The sequence below is a fragment of the Cherax quadricarinatus genome, chromosome 56 (genome assembly GCF_038502225.1).
Source record: "Cherax quadricarinatus isolate ZL_2023a chromosome 56, ASM3850222v1, whole genome shotgun sequence".
NCBI lineage: Eukaryota > Metazoa > Arthropoda > Malacostraca > Decapoda > Parastacidae > Cherax > Cherax quadricarinatus.
This window is the reverse complement of record NC_091347.1, coordinates 25,493,255-25,518,591: the sequence shown is the minus strand read 5'-3', so window position 1 is coordinate 25,518,591 and position 25,337 is coordinate 25,493,255. Positions and strand designations below refer to the sequence as shown.

The window sequence follows — 25,337 nt, the reverse complement described above, 5'->3', positions numbered from 1 at the left end:
TGTTGAACAGTCTTGGTCCCTTTACACTTATCAAGTTATCTCTCACTGCACCCCTGCTTTTCATTAGGGTATTTTCCACGCTTTTCCGAGCCTTTTGCATTCGTAGGGAGTCATTTCTGTGTGTAGATTTGGGACTCATCTCCAGAATTTTCTCGGTGTAAATTATGTTAATCTTTCATATGTTCCAGAACCTATAATTCGAGAGACTTCAAACATTTCCAATAATGTTGGTGATTATTATTATTATAATCAAGGGGAAGCGCTAAACCCGTAGGATTATACAGCGCCTGGGGGGGGATGTGGAAGGCATTCAGGCTTAATTCGGGGAACTGGAGCACAGATCCAATTCCCTAAATCAAGAGCCCCTCACCAACATCAAGGAACCTTCCCTGAGGGGATAATGTTTGTGAGCCATTAAATATATACATCCAGTGAGGGTTCTCTGTACCTTCTCTACTTCAGTTTATTCTGCCTTAAAAGGGACTACTAGTGTACAGCAACATTCCAGCTTGGAGTACTCTGGTATAGTGATCTAATCGCACCATCTTTTTTCAGACTCCTGAATGCCATTCTTATATCTGTCAGCTGTGAATACACAGTTTTTTTCCCTTGTTAATGTGAGTCTCAGACGAAACATCTGGCGAGATATAACACACTCCCGGGTCACTTTCTCTTCACAATTCTACGAGTCAAAAGTCTCGCAGACCTTCTTCCTGGTCCCAGACTTTTAATCATGCATTTGCAAAGGGTTGGAAGTCCAGCAGTCATTGGCTGAACCCTTCTTACAGCTTGATCAAATGTCCCTGTTGCACGGTGCCGTTCTCTCCTATTCGTATCCACCTCGTTAGTGCAGCATCATAGTTACGACCACTAAACCCCAAACACTGACACGTAGGAGTCAATTTTACATCGAGGTTATTAAATTTTACAGGATCAGTATGAGTGCCAGCCAGGGAGTGCCTATCGTGCCATAAACTTCTTAACACCTGAGTCTGCCTCAGGTTTTACTAACTTACAATATTCTTTGAAAGGATGATCCTGGAGCTGGTTATGGCGCAGTGGAAGGGGAACAGAAGGGATGGACGCCCTGGCGATAGGTAGAACATGGATATGGTGGTTCTGGTGTTATATGTAGATTACGTGTAGTAGGTGTTGGGGATCGCCGCCCCCTTGTCCCGGTCTCAGTCCAGGCCACCTGGTTGCTGGCCTGATGAAACAAGCTGTTGGCGGCAGCGCTGCAATTTAGCTTGTCTTGAATGGAGTTGTTAACATACAGCAACATTCTAGTCTGGAGAGAGCAAATGAGTTGAAGAGTATCATCAATGGCCTGACATCTCATTAAGGCTTGACATCCCATTTAAGGTTCATCAGGTACGGCAGCTTCAAGGGTTTCGTTCCAGAAGAGCTGGAGTTAAACCATACCCCCGGCCGGGACTGAACCCGCGGTCATAGAGTCTCAAAACTCCAGCCCGTCGCGTTAGCCACTAGACCAGCTAGCCACAATAAGATTCATCCAACTAGGTATATTTCTACACCATAGGAAAGTTAGCACAGGCACCTCTGTTACTTGGGAATCACCATCTCAGGATGACCTATTCTACAAACATGAAAACTGAATTTTTATGAAGATATGATAATCGCAGACCGGGGCAATAAAAATTATACTTATATAAAGAAAAATCCTGCTTTATATATCTAAAATACATGCATACAGACACTGTAAATTCAATATTGCTATATTATTATTATAATCAAGGGGGAAACGCTAAACCCGGAGGATTATACAGCGCCTGGGGGGGGGGGATGTGGAAGGCATTGAGGCTTAATTCGGGGAACTGGAGCACATATCCAATTCCCTAAATCAAGAGCCCCTCACCAACATCAAGGAACCTTCCTTGAGGGGAATATTGCTATAGCTTCTCTCTTATTATTTAGCAAAACTGAATACGTCGGCAGTTTGCTGCTGCTCTCACTGATGCAACAGTTTTACAGTGGTAAGAAAAGCTAGCAATGTTTCCCTATTATATTCCATCACGAAGGATGAGTCACATACAAGGTGTTGAAATGTGTCAGTCTGAGCTGGGAGACTTCAGTAGGACAATGAGGATATCGTCAAGTGTTCCATTATGAGTCCATCGGCTATGGCAGCTTCAAAGGTTTCTTTCAAACAGCGCTAAGTTACTATCACTTGGGAATTACCATCTCTCAGGATGGAAGGGAAGCGGGGTTTGGTTATGGCGCTGGTGGGGAAGAGGGGTTTGGTTGTGGTGTTGATAGGGAAGCGGGGTTTGGTTGTAGTGTTGGTGGGGAAGAGGAGTTTGGTTGTGGTGTTGATAGGGAAGCGGGGTTTGGTTGTAGTGTTGGTGGGGAAGAGGGGTTTGGTTGTGGTGTTGATAGGGAAGCGGGGTTTGGTTGTAGTGTTGGTGGGGAAGAGGGGTTTGGTTGTGGTGTTGATAGGGAAGCGGGGTTTGGTTGTAGTGTTGGTGGAGAAGAGGGGTTTGGTTGTAGTGTTGGTGGGGAAGAGGGGTTTGGTTGTGGTGTTGATAGGGAAGCGGGGTTTGGTTGTAGTGTTGGTGGGGAAGAGGGGTTTGGTTGAGGTACTGGTGGGAAAGGTTGGAGGGGAGGGTATTATATAGTAGTTGAGGGAGGGTAAGTGTGTCCTGAGAGGGGACACCAACAGTTACATCCACACATCTGCTATACTGGACACTCCTCTCTGTTCTCCCAGGCTTCCCAAGCACCAGGGATGAGAACACATCTCGACATGCTCTCCTGTTTGTTATCTTGTTACGTAACAGTGTTGCCACACTCACATCATCGTTCTAACAACACAATACAGAGAAACACTACAACAGACCTACCAGACCAGTGATTACCAACCTGGGACGTAAGACCCACAGGGAAACTATATTTATTTATTTATTTATTTATCAATTTGAACATGATACAGAGTAGTACAAGACTCGACCCCTGCAACCACAAACAAATAGGTGAGTACAAATGAATACAGTTAAGTGCAACATGCCAAAGCCCCTTGTATGCAGAGCATTATGGGCAGGCTTAAAATTAACTTAAGATTAACCAAGAAGGGATATATTCAGTGGTAAAACATTATTGTAAACAGATAACAATTAAGTACAAATGAGTATTACAAAGACAGGTCATATGGTCATTTACTGTGTTGCTGAGCATTCAGTAGAATGGAGTATTTTGTTGGGTAATGTAATTAAAAAATAACAAAGTTTGATTGAGTATCAGGTTAAACATTTATGAGATACAATTATGAGAAGCATTTATTAAGATACAATTATTCAGTATTTATTTGGTTGTGGGTGAGTAAGTGATTTTTGAGAAGAGACTTGAATTTATAAACAGACTGTGTTTCTTTTATATTTACAGGTAATGAATCCCAGATTTTAGGGCCTTTTATTTGCATTGAGTTTTTGCATAGTGTGAGATGGACACGAGGAACATCAAAGAGTGATCTGTGCCTTGTGTTATGGTCATGTGTTCTGTTGAGGTTGGTAAGGAGACGTTTGAGGGGAGGGTTTATATCCGAGTTAAGTGTTCTATGTATGTAGTAGGTGCAGTAATAAGTATGGATGTTTTGTATGGTGAGTAGGTTTAGGGTTTTGAATATTGGTGGAGTGTGCTGCCTGTAGTGGGAATGTGTTATCATTCTGACTGCAGCCTTTTGTTGGATAATTAGTGGTCTCAGATGGTTTATTGTTGTTGAGCCCCATGCACAAATTCCATAGGTGAGATAGGGGTAAATAAGTGAGTGATATAGGGCCAGGAGAGCTGACTGTGGAGCATAGTACCGTATCTTCGATGGTATGCCTACGGTCTTGGAAATTTTCTTGGAAATTTGCTGTATATGTGTTTGAAATTTGAGTCTATTATCAAGGTGGATTCCTAAGAATTTTCCCTCTGTGAGTTTTGTGATAGGTGATCCGTTTATCATTATGTTAAGAGGGACATCTGTAGCTCTGTTACCAAACTGAATGAAGTAGGTTTTGTCAATGTTTAGAGTAAGTTTGTTAGTCCTCATCCAGGTATATATTTTCTGTAATTCGGTATTTACAGTATTGGCTAGCGTGACTGGGCTCGGGTGAGAGAAGACGTGTGTAGTGTCATCTGCAAATAGTGTGGGTTTGAGTAGTTGCGATGCATTTGGTAGGTCATTTATGTATATGAGAAAGAGAAGAGGGCCAAGGACACTTCCCTGTGGGACACCAACTGTAATTGGCTGTGCGGAAGAGTTTGTCCCATTTGTGTACACATATTGGCTTCTGTTGCTGAGATCTTGAATGTTTGTGGCTTCTGTTGCTGAGATCTTGAATGTTTGTGGCTTCTGTTGCCGAGATCTTGAATGTTTGTGAGGCAATTTGGAATTTTTACGATAGTATTTATACACATTAATATATTAAAAAGAAATATATATTAAAATTTCAATTTACACACACACACACACACACACACACACACACACACACACACACACACACACACACACACACACACATATATATATATATATATATATATATATATATATATATATGTATATATATATATACATTATATATATACATTATATATATATATATATATATATATATATATATATATATATATATAAATATATATATATATATATATATATATATATATATATATATGTCGTGCCGAATAGGCAGAACTTGCGATCTTGGCTTAAATAGCAACGCTCATCTTGCCATATAGGACAAGTGAAAATTTGTGTATGCAATAATTTCGCCAAAATCATTCTGAACCTAACGAAAAAAATATATTTCACTGTGTTTGTTTAGCATTAAATTACTGTAACAAATCTAAAATATATTTAGTTGGGTTAGGCTAAAATAAATTGTTCTTGTTATAATAAGGTTAGGTAAGTTTTCTAAGATTCTTTTGAAGTAAAATTAAATTTTTTTACATTAACATTAATGAAAAAATATATCTTTAAACGTATAAGAGAAAATTTCAGAAAGGACTTAATTTTAAATGAGTTCTTGCTAATTGACCAGTTTTACATATTCGGCACGACATATATATATATATATATATATATATATATATATATATATATATATATATATATATATATATATATATATATATATATATATATATTATACACGTACATATGACTAAAATTTAATTTTTCCTCCCCATAATACACTCGTGCTCACCTTCCCTCTCTCTTGCTCCCTCCGCTCTCTCTTCTACTCTTGTTTATCTTGTTCCCTTGTATTATTATACACATGTACTATCTCATCACATTTGTACTATAATTCAAGTACCATTCACTCTCCTAAACGTATTTTATTATATCTTATTATCGTAATGCTTATTAAGAATTAACTGAGTAAATTTACGGTGTAGTGTAGGCTAGGTTTTGCCCGAGATGCTGTGTGTTCCTTGGTCCTTCAGTTTACTGTGTGTCCTCTGCAGTAATACTGGAATATACGTTAGTGTCTGCACTGGACCAGCATTCGTAATAACCTCCAGTAATGTTATAGTGAACTGTCTTGGTAAAACTTCCAAGAAATTGTTCTTGTCAAAACTCCAGGAGGAGTTAAAAGTTATTTTAAGGCTGACGGATATATGCTCTGCATAACCAGTGTCTAGAATATTGCTTTTAACATAACTGTAAAGCAAACTTTATAGAAATAAGGTGAAACGACACAGATGTAACTAATGTGACATCTTATTGTGGAAACGTTTCGCTCTCCAGGAGCTTTATCAAGCCGTTACAAACAATAGTGAACATTAAAATGGTATAAAATACCGACAGGTTGTTAGGTAAGACACATATGCAACAGTTAGGTCTGAAACAATATTGTTTCAGACTACGGAACAATGCTCTTCTCCAGACTGAGGGACTGACCACCTCAAAACTTTAAGGGTGATGGACTGATTACATCGTCTTCAAGTCTCTTCTGCTTCTATCAACTTTTCTGTACTCGACTGAAGAAGCCTACTGTGTAGGCGAAACGTTTCGAAATAAAGATGCCTAACTGTTGCATGTGTGTCTTACCTAACAAACAATAGTGACACTGAGTGTATATATAGGTACAGAGTGAGGAACAAAGCATAATACAATCATTGTAGGTAGTAGTAGTAGTGATGGTGGTGGTAGTAGTAGTAGTAGTAGTAGTAATAGTAGTAGTAGTAGTAGTAGTAATAGTAGTAGTAGTGGTGGGGGGGTAGTAGTAGTAGTAGCAGTCGTGGTGGTGGTGGTGGTAGTAGTAGTAGTAGTAGTAGTAGTAGTAGTAGTAGTGGTGGTGGTGGTGGGGGTGGTGGTAGTAGTAGTGGGGGGGGGGGTGGTGGTGGTGGTGGTGGTGGTGGGGGTGGTGGTAGTAGTAGTAGTAGTAGTAGTAGTAGTAGTAGTAGTAGTAGTAGTGGGTGGGGGGTGGAAGTAGTACATAAGAACATAAGAAAGAAGGAACACTGCAGCAGGCCTGTTGGCCCATACTAGGCAGGTCCTTTACAATTCATCCCACTAACAAAACATTTGCCCAACCCAATTTTCAATGCTGCCCATGAAATAAGCTCTGATGTGAAAGTCCCAATCAAATCCAACCCCTCCCACTCATGTACTTATCCAACCTAAATTTGAAACTACCCAAAGTCCCAGCCTCAATAACCCAACTAGGTAGACTGTTCCACTCATCAACTACCCTATTTCCAAACCAATACTTTCCTATGTCCTTTCTAAATCTAAACTTATCTAATTTAAATCCATTACTGCGGGTTCTCTCTTGGAGAGACATCCTCAAGACCTTATTAATATCCCCTTTATTAATACCTATCTTCCACTTATACATTTCGATCAGGTCTTCCCTCATTCTTCGTCTAACAAGTGAATGTAACTTAAGAGTCTTCAATCTTTCTTCATAAGGAAGATTTCTAATGCTATGTATTAATTTAGTCATCCTACGCTGAATGTTTTCTAACGAATTTATGTCCATTCTGTAATATGGAGACCAGAACTGAGCTGCATAATCTAGGTGAGGCCTTACTAATGATGTATAAAGCTGCAGTATGACCTCTGTACTTCTGTTGCTTACACTTCTTGATATAAATCCCAGTAATCTATTTGCCTTATTACGTACGCTTAGGCATTGCTGTCTTGGTTTAAGGTTGCTGCTCACCATAACCCCCAAGTCCTTTTCGCAATCTGTATGGCTAAGTTCTACATCATTTAACATATAAGTACTAGGGTTATGGGCACTCCCAAGCTTCAGAACCTTGCATTTATCTACATTGAACTGCATCTGCCACTTTTCTGACCAAGAATAGAGTGTGTTTAAATCCTCCTGAAGTTCCATAACATCTACGTTTGAATCAAGTATCCTACCTATCTTCGTGTCATCGGCGAATTTGCTCATATCACTAGTAATTCCCTCATCAAGATCATTGATATATATTATAAACAACAACGGGCCCAAGACTGATCCCTGTGGAACGCCACTTGTTACAGATCCCCACTCGGATTTAACCCCATTTATGGACACTCTCTGCTTCCTGTCAGTGAGCCATGACTCGATCCACGAGAGCACTTTTCCCCCAATGCCATGAGCTGCCACTTTCTTTAACAGTCTATGGTGCGGAACTCTATCAAAAGCCTTACTAAAATCTAAGTAAATAATATCAAATTCTTTATCGTGGTCAACAGCCTCAAAAGCTTTACTGAAGAAAGTTAATAAATTAGTTAGACAAGACCGGCCTCTTGTGAATCCATGCTGAGTATCATTAATCAAGCTATGCTTATCAAGATGGCTTCTTATAATCTCAGCTATAATTGACTCTAGTAATTTGCCTACAATTGAGGTCAGGCTTATTGGGCGGTAATTTGACGGTAACGACTTGTCCCCTGTTTTAAAAATAGGAATTACATTAGCCATCTTCCACATATCAGACACTACACCTTTTTGAAGAGATAAATTAAAAATACTAGTTAATGGTTCACAGAGTTCCATTTTGCATTCCTTAAGAACCCTTGAAAAAACCTCATCAGGACCCGGCGACTTATTTTGCTTCAGTCTGTCTATCTGCTTCACAACCATTTCACTAGTGACTGTGATGTTACATAATTTATCTTCTTCCAGCCCACTATAAAAATTAATTACTGGAATACTGTTAGTGTCTTCCTGTGTAAAAACTGAGAGAAAATAATTATTAAAAATCGAGCACATTTCATTCTCTTTGTCAGTAAGGTGCCCATAGTTATTTTTAAGGGGACCTATCTTATCTCTAACTTTTGTTCTATAGACCTGGAAAAAACTTTTTGAGTTAGTTTTAGAATCCCTAGCAACTTTAATTTCATAGTCCCTTTTAGCTTTTCTTATCCCCTTTTTAATGTCCCTCTTAATGTCAATATACTGATTCATAAGATGACCCTCACCTCTTTTGATACGCCTATAAATTCCTTTCTTATGCCCTAGTAGATATTTGAGCCTATTATTCATCCATTTTGGGTCATTTCTATTTGATCTAATTTCTTTATATGGGATAAACGTTCTTTGAGCAGCATGTATAGTGTTCACAAAACTGTCATATTGATATCTCACTTCGTTACCCCAGTCAACAGATGGTAAGTGTTCTCTAAGCCCATCGTAATCTGCTAAGCGAAAATCTGAGACTGTTACTGAGTTATCGCTACTATCGTACTTCCATTCAATGCTAAATGCAACTGATTTGTGGTCGCTAGCACCCAGTTCCTCTGAAATTTCTAAATTATTAACAAGGGATTCATTGTTTGCCATAACTAAGTCAAGCAGGTTATTTCCCCTTGTAGGTTCTGTCACAAACTGCTTCAAAAAACAATCCTGAACTACTTCTAAGAAGTCGTATGATTCTAAATTCCCAGTCAAGAAATTCCAATCAATATGACTAAAGTTAAAGTCTCCTAGAATTACTACATTATCGTGCCTTGTGGCCTTAACAATTTCCTCCCATAGTAGTCTCCCTTGGTCCCTATCTAAGTTTGGGGGACGGTATATCACTCCTAAAATCAGTTTTTCATGCCCATCTGAAAATTCTATCCAAACAGACTCTGTATGTGTTACTTCAGACTTAATACCCGTTTTTATGCAACAGTTCAAGCGATCTCGGACATACAATGCCACCCCACCCCCCTTCCCGATACTTCTATCTACTTGGAACAATTTAAAACCCTGAATATGACATTCCGCAGGCATGTCCCGACTTTTTTAATTAAACCACGTCTCAGTTAAGGCAAATACATCAATGTTACCTGCACTAGCAACTAATCTCAACTCGTCCATCTTATTCCTAGCACTACGGCAATTAGCATAATAAACATTGAAAGACTCTCCTTTCTCTTTACCCTTCCTGCTCATTTCTGTTTTTCTACTAAACCTATTACTGTCCTTATCACCCAAAGTCCCTGGCTTTTCAATATCTACCTCGTTCTGCTTATTACTAGTTCCCCTAGAACTCGTAATATTACTACACTGGGACTTCACTTTTCCTGCCAAAACCCATACCACTAACTATTCCTAGTTTAAAGTCCTAACTGCTCCCTCCACTGCAGTTGCCAGTGCTACTACCCCAGACCTAGATAAGTGAACCCCATCCCTGGCATACATGTCATTTCTGCCATAGAAGAGGTCCCAGTTGTCAATGAATGTTACCGCATTTTCCTTACAGTATTTGTCCAGCCAGCAATTGACACCAATTGCCCTGGACAACCATTCATTTCCAACTCCTCTCCTTGGCAAAATACCACATATGACAGGGTTCCCACCCTTACTCCTAATTATTTCTATTGCTGACCTATACCTGCTAATCAGGTCTTCACTCCTACGTCTGCCAACATCGTTGCCTCCAGCACTGAGACAGATAATAGGATTGCTCCCATTACCTCTCATGATGTCATCCAGACGGCTAACAATATCCTCCATCCCAGCCCCAGGAAAGCAAATTCTCTGTCTCCTACTCCTGTCCTTCAAGCAGAACGCCCTATCCATATACCTAACTTGGCTATCCCCAACAACAACAATATTCTTACCTTCCTTAATGTCGTTCGTCGTGACATTCCCAGTAGTCGACTCACATTCGTCGGGTAGCACTGAGAATGTATTAGATGTTTCCACAACAGTTTCCACGGCAGTCTCTTTCTTCTTCATCGTTTCTATCTTTCCATTCGTCTTCTTGATCGTCAACTTCGTTCCCTGCTGTCTAGCCACTGACCAGTTTCCCTTCTTGACCTGAGGACTCAAAACAGGAGGACTACTACGAATCTTCTTGTTTTCCTCGGTCAGTCGCCGAATCTCCAACTTCGCTATCCTCAATTCTTCCTTAAGCTGTTGGTAAAGTTGCTCGATGGAGGGCATCTTGCTTCAATTCGTAGAGAGTGCGCAAACAGGTCTTCACAGAGCTAAGTACACGTCAACACTGCGCAAAAGCCAACTCAATCAGGAGCTACTGCGCAGCACGTCCGCACGGCCTAATAGTAGTAGTAGTAGTAGTAGTAGTGGTGGTAGTGGTACTAGTAGTAGTAGTAGTAGTAGTAGTAGTACTAGTAGTAGTAGTAGTAGTGGTGGTGGTGGTGGTAGTAGTAGTAGTAGTAGTGATGGTGGCGGTGGTGGTGGTAGTAGTAGTAGTAGTAGTAGTGTTGGTGGTGGTGGTGGTGGTGGTGGTGGTGGTGGTGGTGGTGGTATTAGTAGTAGTAGTAGTAGTAATAGAACTATCATGCTTTGCAACTCACTCCGTAGCTATATAAACCTCTTTGTGTCCACATACTGTTTGTAACGTCTTAACAAAGCTCCTGGAGAGCGAAACGTTGCCACAATAAAATTTCACATATATTGCACTTGTGTCCTTTTTACCTAACATATTGTCGGTAATTCTACCAACATTATTACAATTTATCGTTTCATCTTCCCATACCTTCGATCCTCCTCCTCCTTCTCCTCCTCTACCTTAGCCTTCCACACACTTGTTCCTTTCATTATAGTCCTCCTCTTCCTCCTCCTCCTCCTCCTCTTCCTCCTCCTCCTCCTCTTCCTCCTGCTATCTCCTGCACAAATTATTACCAGACACATGATACATTCTCCTGACAAATTCATTCCCATGTACAAATACATTATTGTTGTTTTAAAGTTTAAGGAGATACTGTGCTGAGAGGGATACTAATGTAGTGACCAGCACGCTACAGTGTCCATCATGCTACAGTATTCAACACAGTACTGTGATGATTAAGACACATATGCAACAGCTGAGTATCTATTGTTGAAACCTTTCGCCTACACAGCAGGTTTCTTCAGTCAAATACAGAGGCACCAGGTGTAGAAGATAATTTAATCAGTCCATCAACTCGGAGTAATAGTATCTGACTGAAGAAGTCTACTGTGTAGGCGAAACGTTTCAATAATAAAGATACCCAGGTGTTGCACCTGTGTCTTAATCCTCAACTTGTCGGTATTTTATACAATTTTCAGCAACACACAACGGTGTTCAACAAATTGCACAGTGTTCAACACACTGAACACATACAACAAAGAGGAAGTTAATGTCGGAGCTGGATGCAGACACAAACTTTCTGGTCACAGTGTTGCCTGCACCACCTGTGGTCTACATGTATCTGGCCACACAAATTGTTGCCTGCACCATCTTTCTGGTCATATTTGTGGGTTTCAATTTTCCCAGTCAATTAATGTTCTGTCTGCTGTGTGTGCTGCTGACTCCAGGATTCTAACTTTTGTCATGTTTTCCTCATATTCTGTTCTTCACCTCATGCTGTTCGGTGAGGGGTTGTATAATACTGATACCTCAGGTCTTCTTATTTGGTGGAGGGTTGTATAATGCTGATATCCCAGGTCTTCTTGTTTGGTGAGGAGTTGTATAATACTGATACCCCAAGTCTTCTTGTTTGGCGGGGGGTTGTATAATTCTGATATCCCAAGTCTTCTTGTTCGGTGGGGGGTTGTATAATATTGATATCCCAGGTCTTCTTGTTTGGTGGAGGGTTGTATAATACTGATATCCCAGATTTGTTTAGTGGGGGGTTGTACAGTTCGTTGTTAATAATCCTGCTCAGCAATATTTTTATTTCGTTGGTGTTTGTGTTTTTCAGCTTCTGGTATTTCTAACTGTTGTGTATAATAAGCACAGTTCCTCCCAGCTGTACTTACCTAGTTGTGTTTGCAAGGGTCGAGTCATAACTCTGGACCTCCGCTTCTCAACTCTTATTGACTTCTATACAAAAGATGTCTGTACTCACTGAGGTGTACTCACCAAGTTGTACTCACAGAGATGTACTCACCAAGTTGTACTCACAGAGATGTACTCGCCAAGTTGTACTTCCCGAGCTGTAATTTCGGAGATCGAGACTCAGCTCTTGGCTACTCAGCTCCTAGACTACTTTGATCGGCATCACTGACTTCTGGCCTTTTCAACTTTATCATATCTACTCTTGAAGCTGCGTACCGAGTTTGCCTCCACCAATGTCTCATCCACAACCGTCTCTATGTGTATACTCACCTATTTGTGGTTGCAGATGTCGATTCGCAGCTCTTGGCCCTGTCTCTTCGCTGGTCGCTACTAGGTCCACTCCCTGCTCTAAGAGCCCAGTTGTACCTCTTCCTGTGTATGTGTATGTGCATGTGTACGTATGTGTGCGTGTGTACGTGTGAACGCGAACACAACATGTATCCCTGGCTGGCCGCACCTGACACACGTCTCAACACAAAACACACAGAGGTCTGCCTAAATTTGACTTCACGTACAACAATTACAGATGAGGCCAACACTGGTAATTATACATTATATCACTAGTAACCTTATTACTCCAGCCTAGTAAACCAGTAGCCAGACTGTTCGTTTATACCATAACAACGTGAAATTATACTGATTATAGGAATTATGTAGACCAAAAATGTGAGATTATTGGTCAGTCGCTCAAAAATTATTACTGCTGCTATGATTCTTGTGGGTATTACAAAATACCTTGGGAGTGGTTATCACTGTTTTTTTTATAGCTAAGGCATACCTGTGACCGTTTTCGAGGGTTGTTGTTGCTTTGACTGCTCTGCCTGAGGTCAGGCAGCCAACCTGGATGACTGGTCAACCTGGCAGAACTGTGTTGACGTATGGTGAGTGTGGTGTTGAGGTTATTCTTACTGACGTCTTGTATATCACTAGTATTCAGTACTGACAAGATGAAGAATAAGACACATATGCAACATCTGGGTATCTATATTTGTAGACGTTTCGCCACCCAGTGGCTTTATCAGCCCAATATATGGACATAATATTAAAATTGTAGAAGTATATATAACAGACAGTGGAGGACGAGGTAATCAGTCCCTCAGCCCTGGAGTAGCTGCTCACTAACTTGTACTTGCAGGGAGTCGAGTCCCAGAGTCTGGACCAGCTTTCTAACTTTTAATCTCTGCTAGTTCTTACCCCACCGGCCTCTATTATGTCTTGTTATCGTAACTGCCCATGGAGTTTGATTACTTTCTTCCACTTTCTCACCACCCTTTAAGCTGAACGGTAGGGACCTGGGGGTAACCATGTCGGAAGCTCTACGTTAAAGAATCACAATAGTTTTATACACATCTGCAAGGAAGATGTTAGATTGGATAACTAGAATCTTCAAAACAAGAGCACTCAAGCCAATGATGATACTCTTTAAGGCATTTGTATTCCCTAGACTGGAATAATGCTGTACATTAACAGTCTCAGTTAACGAAGACTGCAGAACTGAAGATTTTGCAAGGAGAACTTACTGCCAGTACTAGCTCAGTCAAGCACCTTAACTATTACCTTCTTGTAAGGGTCCGTAAACATTAACATAGCAAAGCATCAATGTACCTCTCTAGCTTTACATAAAAAACACCAAAGTCTTCAAAGATGACATTCAGGCATGAGGCAGTACCTTGACATTCAAAGACATTTGTTTGGTGATTATCCAAGTTCCATGTCTACAAAAGACTTAAACAAAATGTCAGTCTCAGGCGTTACAGACCAATATCACCTTTCTTCTGGCACTCGCAAATGACACCATGATCTCTGATGCTGGGACCAGAACCTGTTACTTTCCATCACTCCAGATATCCAAGTCCGCAGAAAATAAATGCAGTTTGAACAGTTATGAGCCCACATATATCTCCTATTTGCTGGATAAGCAGGCTGATACAAACGGAGAAGCAGTCGAAAAACTTAACAATCGATAGAGAAATGAAGGAATTTATGACTGACCGTTGTTAGTGAACAGACGTATATACTTTATGTGTTAATTAAACATGAGAGTAAATAATGAAACAAAAAAAATCACAAAGCCAAACAGAACTCCAGAGGAAACTCCATGAACACCAGACTCGGATATACAGAACACAGACCAGACTCAGATATACAGAACACAGACCAGACTCGGATATACAGAACACAGACCAGACTCAGATACACAGAACACAGACCAGATTCAGATATACAGAACACAGACCAGACTCAGATATACAGAACACAGACCAGACTCAGATATACAGAACACAGACCAGACTCAGATACACAGAACACAGACCAGACTTAGATACACAGAACACAGACCAGACTCAGATACACAGAACACAGACCAGACTCAGATACACAGAACACAGACCAGACTCAGATACACAGAACACAGACCAGACTCAGATACACAGAACACAGACCAGACTCAGATACACAGAACACAGACCAGACTCAGATACACAGAACACAGACCAGACTTAGATACACAGAACACAGACCAGACTCAGATACACAGAACACATACCAGATTCAGATACACAGAACACAGACCAGACTCAGATACACAGAACACAGACCAGACTCAGATACACAGAACACAGACCAGATTCAGATACACAGAACACAGATCAGACTCAGATATACAGAACACAGACCAGACTCAGATATACAGAACACAGAACACAGACCAGACTCAGATACACAGAACACAGACCAGACTCAGATACACAGAACACAGACCAGACTCAGATACACAGAACACAGACCAGACTCAGATATACAGAACACAGACCAGACTCAGATACACAGAACACAGACCAGACTCAGATACACAGAACACAGACCAGACTCAGATACACAGAACACAGACCAGACTCAGTTACACAGAACACAGACCAGACTCAGATACACAGAACACAGACCAGACTCAGATACACAGAACACAGAACACAGACCAGACTCAGATACACAGAACACAGACCAGACTCAGATACACAGAACACAGACCACACTCAGATACACAGAACACAGACCAGACTTAGTTACACAGAACACAGAACACAGACCAGACTCAGATACACAGAACACAGACCAGACTCAGATACACAGAACACAGACCAGACTCAGATACACAGAACACAGACCAGACTCAGATACACAGAACACAGACCAGACTCAGATACACAGAACACAGACCAGACTCAGATACACAGAACACAGACCAGACTCAGATACACAGAACACAGAACACAAACCAGACTCAGATACATAGAACACAGACCAGACTCAGATACACAGAACACAGACCAGACTCAGATACAAAGAACACAGACCAGACTCAGATACACAGAACACAGACCAGACTCAGATACACAGAACACAGACCAGACTCAGATACACAGAACACAGACCAGACTCAGATACACAGAACACAGACCAGACTCAGATACACAGAACACAGAACACAGACCAGACTCAGATACACAGAACACAGAACACAGACCAGACTCAGATACACAGAACACAGATCAGACTCAGATACATAGAACACAGACCAGATTCAGATACATAGAACACAGACCAGACTAAGATACACAGAACACAGACCAGACTGAAATACACAGAACACAGATCAGACTCAGATACACAGAACACAGACCAGACTCAGATACACAGAACGCAGACTTCTCATTCCTGAGACGGGCTGTGTGATCTGTACGTGTTTATCGACTGTTTCGAGCACAATTATTTCCTGAGTTGGTCAAGCGATGGGGAAACGGAACACAAGGATTTCTAGACAAAATTCCCCGGTAAACTGAACCTGAGAGTATTTCCTGAGTGAGAAAAATCTCCCCATAAAACTCTCTAACTCTGAACTTCAGTTTGAGTGGCTTGACAGATGACTGATGGACACTCAGCCGACAGACATTTGACCAAAGAACAATTGGCCGGACGGACACTGCGCCGACAGCCACTTGGCCGAACAGACAATAGACCGAACGGACAATTAGGCTAAGCTAGGCTAGGCTAGGCTAGGCTAGGCTAGGCTAGGCTAGGCTAGGTTAGGTTAGGTTAGGTTAGGTTAGGTTAGGTTAGGTTAGGTTAGTTTAGGTTAGTTTAGGTTAGGTTAGGTTAGTTTAGGTTAGGTTAGGTTAGGTTAGGTTAGGTTAGGTTAGGTTAGGCAAGGTTAGGTTAGGTTAGGTTAGGTTAGGTTAGGTTAGGTTAGGTAAGGTAAGGTAAGGTAAGGTAAGGTAAGGTAAGGTAAGGTAAGGTAAGGTAAGGTTAGGTTAGGATAGGTTAGGTGATGAATGCCAGTTCGGCCATATGTCCATTCGGTGAAATGTCCGTCGGCTAAATGTCCTGGAGTCCCAGTATGCAGGTAGCTGCTGCATACTCAGATATATGATACATCAGACTGAAGAAGTTTGATACAGAGGCGAAACTTTCCGGAAATAAAGATACTGCACATGTGTTTTATTCATCAGGCAAGAGGTAAACCCGCTGGGGTCATGTAGCGCTCTGGGGGTGCACCAGTTCAAGTTTATTCTCTATAATGGTTACAGTGTGGGGTTTACAGGTTTTGGGTATTGTGTGGTTTACATGTTATAAAATACTAATTACAGAGGGGGCCACTAGGACACCTAGCATGGCTAGGCATTTCGGGCAGACTTAGATTAATTCTTAACATTAAATCCTTACAGATTATGGTATTAAGGCTAAGTGACTACATCATAATTTGTGAGTTTAGCAATGTGAATACTTTTGTTTTGGCACAATACAAAGTGTCTATATTGGAGTATCATAGGCAAACTTATGACTAGTTAGGATTTATTATTTTAAGATTAAGATTAGTATTTCTGGGTTTATAGTCAGTGGGTGAGTGAGTGTAATTGTGAACCACCAGGTGGTTATCATGTAGTTAGTTGGGAGGTAATTCATAGATACGGTAGGTTTAAATTCCTTCACTGGCCTTCAGGAACATTCCCCACCTCACTTGAAGGGTGTGGAGAGAGAAGAGCAAGGCAGTGCCATGGGCAGTGCCACGATCAGTGCCAGGGTGATGTAGCACTGCAACAGTGTCCCCTCAAATACCTACCACCTGGTTTTTATGGAAGTCAACAAGAACTCCATTTTCTTTCACAGTTGTTGTCTGTTTTGGTACTGGTGTCTGTCAGTAGACTGGTGTTTGTCGGTGTACTGGTGTCAGAGTACTGGTGTCAGTGTACTGGTGTTTGTCACTGATAATTCATTCCCCTATATAATTACTAATTTTTTGGTGACAACCATTAATATTTATTTAACGTATTCCCTGATATATTATATGATCAATATTGACAATGGTTATTATTATTATTATTATTATTATTATATTGATCTTATGATGGTCAAGGATTCAGTTCACTGATGACACGATTATTATTAATTACTGGTGACGTCAGTATTTATTAATATATTTAATTCACATGATTATTTAATACAACCAACATTTGTTACTCAACTAATCCTGACAGATTATGGTGATACATAAGGAAGTAAATGACCAGAGATTCCCACTGACCCTTTGCATGACGCTATTAGTTAATTGTCAAACCCTAGCCATTTGTTTACTGTTACAAACATACTACCAGCATCCTGACACGCAGGAGGTCGGCTCATCAGGAAATGTCTGGAGGTACACGTCAGGATCCTACCTAGAGTCTCCCTGGAGGGTGTTTCGGGGGGTCAATGCCCCCGCGGTCCGGTCCTTGGTCAGGCCTCCCGTCCTATCTCTGTGATAAGAAGTGATCATGATAGAAATATACCTTTGATGGACTTTGAAAATTTTGCTCTTCCTAAAGCCCGGCCCCCTCAGCCAGTATTGTCTGGTCAACAAGGCTGTTGCTGCTGGCCGCACGCTGGCCCCATATTATCCATCCAGGAACAAAGAAACACAGTAAAGAGCAAAGATGAGGTCACGATGCCTTGCCAAGTATAAGACACTGAAGCGAGGTGAAAGGTTAAGCCGGCTTGCAGGTGAGGTTACTGACTCAACACACGTTGCAGGAGCTACTTCCTTCGTCACGAGAAAAAGGAAAATTCTGCTGACGCGGGCGTTAAGTCATGTGAAAACCCACTCAGTGCATCTTTGATCTTTGAAGCTTCTGATCGAGGCCTTCCGCTGGTTTACCATCAACATCTATTCACAAATAACCCGTACATAGGAGAGAGGAGCTTACGACGACGTTTCGGCCCGACTTGCATTTCATAAATGGTCCAAGTCGGACCGAAACGTCGTCGTAAGCTCCTCTCTCTCTCTTTGTGTGGGTTATTCGTGTATTGTTCTAGTCACGATTATAACACGTAATAACATGTTATTCTAGTCACGATTATAACACGTAATAACATGTTATAACACGTAATAACACAACTGGAAACAAATCACAAAACGGGTGAGACTCGAATCCACGTCAGGCGAGTGTGCTAACCACTGGACTAGCTGGCTGGCTCTAGAAGTATCCCATTAGAACCAGCTGGTCCAGTGGTTAGTACCTTTGATGAGTTTCGAGTTTTTCTACTCATAGAGCCGGCCATGGGCCAGGCTCGTCAAAAACATTGATGCCAATGGCTTTTGTGTGCATATTTTTGGGTATATATACAAAACCTCCTGGAGAGCGAAACGTTGCCACAATAAAACGTTGCATTAGTCGCACTTGTGACCTTCTACCTAACATATTTTCCGTAAACCATACCCCCGGCCGGGATTGAACCCGCGGTCATAGAGTCTCAAAACTCCAGCCCGTCGCGTTAGCCACTAGACCAGAGTTTTGAGACTCTATGACCGCGGGTTCAATCCCGGCCGGGGGTATGGTTTATTTGCAATCGTGTCATTACGATTTCTTAAGTCATATTTTCCGTAATTCTACCAACATTATTACGAACAATACAGAGTCAAAGGTTAGTATAACCGGTTGTTGAGTAGAGCTGTGAGGTCAGTGACTCTACTGAGGTACCAAAGGTTAAGACAGGTGTGTGTGTGTGTGAGAGCAAGTTTGCTCTATGTAAGATCACGGGATGAAGCAATAGATCAGAGGTGAATGAAGCGACCCATGCTGCCCCCCCTCCCTGCATGGGTGTAAGACCCATGCTCTCCCTGCATGGGTGTAAGACCCATGCTCTCCCTGCATGGGTGTAACACCCATGCTCTCCCTGCATGGGTGTAAGACCCATGCTCTCCCTGCATGGGTGTAAGACCCATGCTCTCCCTGCATGGGTGTAAGACCCATGCTCTCCCTGCATGGGTGTAAGACCCATGCTCTCCCTGCATGGGTGTAAGACCCATGCTCTCCCTGCATGGGTGTAAGGTCGTTCATAAAAAGTCACTGGATTGCATTGCCTGTCTGGCTAATTTTTGACTCTCACTATTGGGTGACTCTCCAGTGGGTGACTCTCACCAGTGGATGACTCACCAGTGGATGACTCTCACTAGTGGGTGACTCACCAGTGGATGACTCTCACCAGTGGGTGACTCTCCAGTGGGTGACTCTCCAGTGGGTGACTTGCCAGTGGACGACTCTCACCAGTGGGTGACTGTCCAGTGGGTGACTCTCACCACTGGATGACTCACCAGTGGGTGACTTACCAGTGGATAATTCATCATTGTATATCTTTATCAAAACACTTCCAAAATATGATCTGTAAAAAAAATCTTAATAAGGCGTGACTCCGAAGGCAGGAAGTGTAGATCTAACTCCCCGGATCAAGAGCCCTACAACAGCATCAAGGGACTCCCTCTTCAAGGACCAGTTCATCACTAACCTTACAAAGAGCACACAACTTAAGTGATCAACAGCCGTCACAAGGGAGCTGAAAGGTCACTTACACAGTATCAACTGTTTAAAAACTTGCTGCTGGGGTCGAGACTCAGCTCTTGGCCCCCGAGGCTGATAAACCGTTTAATCGGCACCACTGATTTCTGGCCTCTTAAGCCCTGTCACATCTATTCTTGAAGCTGTGTAATGAGTCTAAGAGAACACTGTATCAACAAGTGGGCCAAGACTATATAACATCTTAGAAGATATCAGAAGCACCGCTGGAACATGTGTAGAAGTCTCCAAGAGGAAATAAGACAATTATCTCCACCATGTACCGGATCAACCAGGCTGTGATGGTATATGTGGGTCAGCGGACCGCCAGCAGAAACAGCCTAGCACCAGACAAGCCTGACCCAGGACCGGGCTGCGGGAGGTAGAGGGGGAGGGAGGTAGACGGTGCCAGGATCCGGGATAAAGTCAGATGCCAACTATTCCACTGGGAAATATAAAATATTCTGGACATAGCCATGAAGGGTAACATACAGCACCATTATTCTCGCCCCTCCGGGTAATTGCCAACGCACCTTCCATCATTCCCCTCATATTTTCACTCTCTTGTGCAGTTGCCTTCAAAAGTAATATATACTTACGGTGTCCCGTAGCTCGATTGGTAGGGCACTCAGCTCACCCACTGAGGTCCGTGGTTCGATGCCCGGTACGGCTGGAAACATTAGGACGCATTTCCTTAAGACACCTGCTGTCCATGCTCACCCGGCAGTAAAACAGGTACCTGGGTGTTAGTGGACTGGTGTGGGTCGCATCCTAGGCCCTAGGGGGACAAAATTAACCTAATTTGTCCGAAATGCTCTGTATAACAAGGGGGTTTTCTATATAGTAAGTCAGTGTTGTCAGCTATGGTCTGTATACCTTATACTTGCAGAAATAAAGATCATTATTATACCTGTGAACGGCATCGCGGGTTCCACCCTAGCAGGCTTGTCCCAAACTACCCTGTTATTCTATCAACCACGCTGTCGTTGCTAGCAGCTTGCATGTCAGATGTCAGTAATGCTGTCACGCAGGCCTACAAAGCCATTAAAACTCGTCTCATCTGACACATACATGTATAATTCATACCTATACATGACTACACTCAAAATTACACGCATACATTCATACATACAAAACCTGAAAAAAATCATAGGCAGTTTTAGTGAAACGTGAATCTAGTTGTGTACCTGTTGATGGTTCCGAGAGTCAGGGTTCCTCCTGGTTCATGGTATGATCAGTCAGGCTGTTCGTGGTTCCGAGAGTCAGGGTTCCTCCTGGTTCATGGTATGATCAGTCAGGCTGTTCGTGATAGCACCACACAGTTCGGCCGAGAAACTGAAGTCTGCCAGAGCTGGTTCTTCCAAAAAATCTTAGATCCGCTATTATGATATGTGATGTGAGCATGACATCAATTGTGATGTGAGCATCACATCAGCTGTGATGTGAGCATCACATCAGCTGTGATGCTCACATCACATCAACTGTGGTATAAGCATCACACCTCGCGCACTACCATGCAAATAACGAAGGCAAGAACTAGGAAAAATAAACTGAATCATTTACAACCACACAATTAATTTCTGGTGACAACACTAAATGCCTCAGAACACCGCACGACAACCTCCCCCACTTCCTCGCCCTAGACATTTCCCCAACCCCACACCAGCACCCCCATCTTCCCCACATTTACAACACCCTTCCCTCCGCTCAAAGCTCCCCAGCCCAGACATAAAGAACCCCTCACCCGGCTGGAATGAACCCTGTAACACCGTTGTGGAGGAAATGAACCTACGCTGGAATGCGCTTGACGATATCCTAACGAAGTCCTGTCAGCTCAGTCTGAAGAATTTCATTACCTGGCGTATGATAATTATCCACTCTGATGGAGCATGACGGGAAAATCTGTGTGATGGAGAATGACAAGAAAATCATCATGAGAGGGAGAATGACAGAACAATCATTGTCTGACGGAAAATGGCAGGAAAATAATTGTGTGAAGGAGTGTTGCAGAAAAAATGTGTGACGGAATGTGAGAGGAAAATCATCCTGTGTGATGGTGTATGCCAGGAAAAATCATCGCCCATGATAAAGTAAGAGTGTGTCAGGTAAGCAGTGTTTGCTGTAGCCTAGTAAGACGTCACAGCTCAGGATAGCAAGATACTACTGTGTATCATAGTACCATGATAAACAGAGATTCTGCCTCACCATTCTACTCTCTTGTTGAAAAATGGTACAAATTAGCGCCTGGTTGAAGATTAAAACACATGTTGGGTATCTTTATTGATGAAACACTGAAGAAGCCTACCGTGTAGGCGGAACGTTTCCAAACTGTTAAACATGTATCTTAATCTTGTATTGTTCCCCTCAAGGGAGGTTCCTTGATGCTGGTGAGGGGCTCCTGATCTAGGGAATTGGATCGTGTTCCAGTTCCCTGAACTGAGATACAATGTCTTCCCTCCCCCCCCCACAGGTGCTGTATAATACCTACGGGTTTAGTGCTTCCCCACAATAATAATAATACTGTGTTGTTTAAAGTAAACGTTGATGTGTAATTGTGTACTCACCTAATTGTACTCATTTAGCTGTGTTTGCAGGGGTCGAATCACGGCTCCTGACCCTGCCTCTCAGTATAGGATTGTATGTACAATCCTATACCATAGTTTACTAGGTAGGTAATACCTTGGGCACCTTTAAAAATAGGTCAGTGTGAAGGACACAGTAGATTACACAAAAGTGGACGACTGTATGAGTGGTGGAGGTAGTATGACTGGAAGTATGATAGTATAGGTGTCCCGTAGCTCGATCGCTAGGGCACTCAGCTCACACACTGAGATCCGGGGTTCGAATCTCCTCCGGTACAGCTGGAAAAACATTAGGAACGTGTATCCATAAGACACCTGCTGTCCATGTTCACCCATCAGTGTAAAATGGGTACCTGAGTGTTAGTGGACTGATGTGGGTCGCATCCTGGGACAAAATGCTGACCTAATCTGCCCGAAATGCTCTGCATAACAAGCGGCTCTCTATTTAGTAGTATGTCATTGATGTCAGCTAGACCTTGTACTTGTAGTTACCTGGAGGTTACCTGGAGGTTATTCCGGGGATCAACGCCCCCGCGGCCCGGTCCATGACCAGGCCTCCCGATGGATCAGGGCCTGATCAACTAGGCTGTTACTGCTGGCCGCACGCAGTCCGACGTACGAGCCACAGCCCGGCTGATCCGGCACCGACTTTAGGTATCTGTCCAGCTCTCTCTTGAAGGCAGCCAGGGGTTTATTGGCAATTCCCCTAATGCTTGATGGGAGGCCGTTGAACAGTTTTGGGCCCCGGACACTTATGGTGTTTTCTCTTAGTGTACCAATGGCGCCCCTACTTTTTATTGGCGGTAAATAAAGATATTATTATTATTCTGAAAGGGATGTGTGAGCCGTTACCTTTGCACCCCCTCCCTTTTCCCACCTGATGGGAGTTAACAAGGGGTCCTTGCTGACAGAGGAATGTCACTTGGCTTTCGGCTCTCATGACGTATGTAAGTATGGAGTTCCACTCTTGGCTTGTCAGATTAGGGTTTTACTTAATATAAACAAGAGTTCTACTCTTGTTTACATTAGGATTATAATTTGTTTATCCTGACTTGATTATATTTACTATAGTAACGTAACGCTGTTAGTCATCACCATTTCTTTTAAAGGCCTTCAGCCTATCATGTGAGTGACTTCTTGTTCGGTTTGTAATTTATTTTTTGTCTTCTCATCCTTGCTGTACGACTCAGGTCACCTGACAGAAGGCAGACAAAAGCGCTGCATGATCTAATCGTAGATCTGAAACGTGATAATTCTTCATTCTGGGAACTCTGCTGTTCCTCCACCTTTAATGTGCTCTACACTTCAGCGTCCTCATTCACAGAACTCTGTTCGTCTACTACCTCTACAGTCCTCATTTTGAGGAGTCTCCTTGCCTTAACTCACAACGACTAAGCCAGTATTCCTACTAGCTCGTTTATGTAAGGAACTCTGCATTTTCCCCATAACTCTGTTGCCGATCTCCAGTTATCTACCCCGACCAGCAGCCAAATTCCATCCATTAATTACGCTGCTAGCTGTATATCTTTATTAGCGTACCTTCTGGAGCTGGACTTCACGATAGTCACGACCACCTGTGACCAGTGCTACAACAGACATCTCATTCCACTCCAGAGATCCCTGAGCACCCTGCCACTAACACCAGCAGAATCGGAAGACCATCATTCCAATATCTGTACATATTAAACTCACTTCATTTTCTCTTTATTTATTTTTTTCATTTGCTTCAATTAGGACGAGTTCATAAGTTTTATATTTTCAGATTTACTTTTATTCAATAAATGTTTTTTTTTTCAGAAGGATGGGTGGGGGAGGTTCTTTCATAAGTTCTTTAAGAGTCTGAAGGGGCCCTTCAACCTTCAGTTAGACACTGATATTAATAAGAACAGTTAGAGGTAGTTAGGACCTGCCCAGCCTGTGCTGTTAGGTTTACTCGTGGCACTAGTGAAACAAGACAGCCACAACTGGTATGTCATGGATAAATTAAAAAAAAAAAAGGCACAATACCGTGACTGGAACGATACACAAATAACCCGCACATAGAAGAGACGTTTCGGTCCGACTTGGACCATTTACAAAGCCACGCTAACGAAGAGCGCAGAATGGGTATATATCGGCAGAAGGTGGTAGTGGTAGAGGTAGTAGTGAAGGTAAATGGTCCAAGTCGGACCGAAACGTCGTCGTAAGCTCCTCTCTTCTATGTGCGGGTTATTTGTATATGTCATGGATAAGGTGGGTTTGGGTTTGAGAAGGACCTGCCTAGAATGGGCCAGTACGCCTGCTGCATGGTTCCTCCTTTTTAATGTAGTTATCCAGAGCCAGCAACCTCTGGCTGCCTTCAAGAAGAAACAGTTCCTCATCAGCTGGGCTGTGGTTCGTACGCTGGACAACGTTCGAATCAAGACCTGGTTGACCAGGTCTTGATTCACTAGGCTGCTTGGTCCGGGACCGGTCCGAAAAAAAATCCTTCATGTACAACTACAACGGTTTTCTTTTCCTATGCATTACATCTCGTGTATTCCTGCCCGATCTACGTATCTGTAACAGTACGTTAAGTCGGGTTAATGTTATTTATAGACTAATGCAAATATATAGAAAGTTAAATACATTTATGGTTCAATTACAA

General features: G+C 42.3%; 1 protein-coding gene across 2 annotated transcripts in view; it reads right to left on the bottom strand.

The window, feature by feature from the left end:
- The window catches only part of Ent2 (Equilibrative nucleoside transporter 2), a 949,180-nt gene that overhangs the window by 323,036 nt on the left and 600,807 nt on the right, over positions 1–25,337 (bottom strand). The gene's annotated exons all lie outside the window — the stretch shown is intronic.